Source organism: Trachypithecus francoisi, unplaced genomic scaffold, assembly GCF_009764315.1.
Source record: "Trachypithecus francoisi isolate TF-2019V2 unplaced genomic scaffold, Tfra_2.0 Lachesis_group2, whole genome shotgun sequence".
Lineage (NCBI taxonomy): Eukaryota > Metazoa > Chordata > Mammalia > Primates > Cercopithecidae > Trachypithecus > Trachypithecus francoisi.
The window spans coordinates 80,627,310-80,630,750 of NW_022681465.1; the positions used below are offsets into that span (position 1 = coordinate 80,627,310).

At 41.9% G+C, this 3,441-nt stretch overlaps 1 pseudogene across 1 annotated transcript; it reads right to left on the bottom strand.

The window, feature by feature from the left end:
* Positions 1-500: 500 nt before the first annotated feature.
* On the bottom strand, positions 501-1,574 carry LOC117064475 (annotated as a pseudogene). Its single transcript, XR_004429481.1, has one exon. The product of XR_004429481.1 is annotated as a dnaJ homolog subfamily C member 8-like (transcript).
* Positions 1,575-3,441: the final 1,867 nt, after the last annotated feature.

Consider the following 3,441-nt stretch of genomic DNA (forward strand, 5'->3'; position numbering starts at 1 on the left):
GCTTTAAGATGTGTCTATTCTGCTTAGCAATCATGTGACCTTTAGCTATAATTTTACTTCTGTGAGTCTTAGTTACTATTTCTTTTTGGAGGGGGGTATAAAAATGTATTATACATAAAGAATATTACCACTAACAAATGCAGACACGCTAGGACATGGTACTGGGTGGAGGATGGCTAGCTCTTTGGAAAGTGAAAAGTTTGGGTGGTGTGGGCTTCATGTCACGCTGATTGGTCAGTAGATGGGGGACACATGCCAAACACCACAGGATAACAGGGCATCAGATGCCGCTCTGTGTGCCCATAAGTGTTCCCTGTCTCATCTGGGCCTTCGAAGGGAGCACACCCAGAAGCAAGCAACTGAAATGAAGAGGCTTCCTAAGGTGCCCCTTCCAGGCTTGTCTCTGAAGTCACAGCAACATCATTTTAAGCAATATGTTTAATTGGATGATTTCCACAAACTATCCACGAAGTTTCTAACCATCACAATTCAGCGAAGTACAAATTACTGAGTTACAAGTTGTGGGAAGAGAAGGCAGCACCAATGGTGGCACCTTCTAATCCTGGTTGTTCTAGGGGCAAGGAGAGGGGAAGGTCTTTTTTTAAACCAAGCCCCTCATTTCAATGTACAAAAGAATTACTCTGATCAATATTAAATTGTATTGAAAACAAAATGGACTAAAAAGCAAATACTACTCTAGGTTGGGGTGGAAGTGGGAGGAAAGAATGAGTCCTTCCAAGCAGGAAGGGAGATAGCAGGGGGAAGGTTCTGTGCCTGTGACCTCGGGTGGTCACTCACGCTGCTCCATTTTTACTTTTTGTGGTCTCAAGAAGGTCCGATTTTTCTTCTCTTTCTTCCCCTTTGTATTGGCTTGCAAGTTTCGCCAGCTGTCCACACTACCATCTCGACTTTCCTCAAAGTTTTTCTGCCACTCTCTCTCCCGTTAGGCTTTTTCTTGAGCTTCAATCTCTTTTTCCCTTTGTTGTTTCCTTTCATGCATCTCTTTGACTTCTCACTCTTTCCTTTTAATTTCCAGCTCAGCAAAGAGTTTCATTGTCTGTTTATATACAGCTTGTTTGAACAGCTCAGGATCATCCTCCTCTACAATTGTAGGTTTTCCTTCCTTCTTTAATTGTTTTTTTTCACTCTTTCAGAGTGTGTTCCACGTATTTTTTTCCCACCTGAATTACATCCAGTGCCCTCTTCTTTTGCTCCTGATCCAGTAGCAACTTGTAAGCTTTGTCCACAGCTTCAAAAGCCTTTTGTGCTCTGTCAGCATGATCTTGATTTTTGTCAGGATGCACCAAGATGGATAACTGCCGAAACCGCTTTTTTATTTCCTCATCTGTAACTTCAGGATCTATCCGAAGAACCTCAAATGCGTTCAAATTGAAGTAAGAGGAACCAGGATGGGTCAGTCTTTCAATCTGATTTTTCGATGTTAGAATCGAGTCTCTCTTCTCTATTTGTTTCACCTCACTGTAGAAGGTCATAAATGCTTCCTTGGTGCTGCCTCCGCCACCTGAAGTCCTGCTCTCTCCTGAAGCCGCCATTTCCCCAGCCCAGCCGCCACGTGACCCTTCTCTTAGTTACTATTTCTATAAAATTATTGAATACCCACATCACAGGAACTAACGTAAATATTTAATTTGATATGTATATAAAGAAACTAGCATAGTACCTGAACAGAGTAAATAGTCAACAGCTGTGGTTTTCTTTTTCCCCACTCCCCACTGTTTTCACTAAAGCATTATTGCCTTAGTACTGTCACTTAGGATTTTTTTCTTAAACTAGCAAGATGTTATTTCACTGAATGGTTTGTATGATTCAGATACAATTTTCTTACTCATTTATTCTTCTAACACATGTGCCATATATCTACCATGTGCCAGAACTATTCTTGATGCAAGGGATATAGCATTGAACAAAACAGAGCCCCCACCCTCCAAAAAAGATTATAAGACTTAGGAAGCTTATATGATCATAGAGGAATATAGATTTTTTGTTTTTAAAAAAGTAAAACATATGGTTTAATATCTGGGGATAAAAGCTGTAGAGAAAAGCAAAATATCTGGGGGAATAAAATTCCAGGTGGAGGGAGGAGCAAGTACAAAGGCCCTAAGACAGGAGCAAGCCAGGCCTGTTAGAAAAATAGCAAGAAGGCAGGGGGTGGAGTGGCATGAAAGTGTGGGAGATTGGTAGCTCAGATGGGAGCCAGATCATCTACAGCCTTATAGGACATTTTAAGGACTTTGGATTTTATTCTGAGTTAAATGGGAGGCATAGAGGAATTGGCTTGATTGTGGGAAGCGTGGAAAGAAAGTGACCTATATTGTGTGTTTTGCAATATTCCAGGTGAAAGATAAGGGAGGCTTGATCAGAAGGGTAGTAGTGGGGATGGTGAGAAGTTGTCAAATTCTGGGATGATTTGAAGACAGAGCTAATGGAATTTGCTGATAGATTAAATGTGGGATGTGAGATCACAAAATAAGGACAAGAGTAACACCAAGGTTTTAGGCTATAGCAGCTGGAAGGATGAACTTATCATTTTTTGAGAAAAACTATGAAAGATGTTTAGGGAGATAAGAACAGGAGTTTGGTTTGCTTATCTTGAGATACATACTAGAAATCCAAGTGGATACACAGAGAAGGCACTTGGGTAAAGAGCCTGGAATTGAAGATAAAATTCAGGCCAGTAATACAAAACTGGGATTCCAGAACATATGGATGATAATTAAAACCATGATACTGGATGCAATCTTCAATTAGAAACATGTGTAGGCAGAGAACTTAGGAGATCCAGGGCTGAGCCATAAGGCACTCAGTGTTCAGAGTGCACAGACGCAGAGTGGGTGGTTTTTTTCTCACGCCAACCAATTCTCCAATTCTCTAGCACTGACTAGGCTTCCTAAAATTTAATCCAATTCTGACACTAACTACATAGAGCTAGTGTCAGGCTCCACAGGTTTAAAGACTCAGTCCCAAAAGAATATCCTCACTTCAAATGCTGCTTACATATACATCAGGTACCCAGGTTACTCACACTTCTGTCTGACTTGGTTGCAAAGTCAGAGGTTCCCACAATCCCTCCACTTCAGGTTCAGTAATCTGCTAAGACTCACAGGATTCAGGAAAACACTGCAATTACTACCTCAGTTTATTATAAAGGATGCAAATGAATAGCCAGATGAAGAGGCATACAGGAAGAAGTCTGGAAGGGTCACAAGCACAGAAGGGGGCCTCTGTCCCCATGGAGTTGGGGTGCACCAGCCTCCTTGTGCTTGGGTGTGTCTGGCAACTCAAAGCTCCCAAACCCCATCATTTAGGGTTTTTTATGGAGGTTTCATTACCCAGCCATGATCGTGGCCATTGGTGATTAACTCAATCTCCAGCCCCTTTCTCCTCCCCAGGGGTTGCGGGTTGGAACTGAAAGGTCCAAGC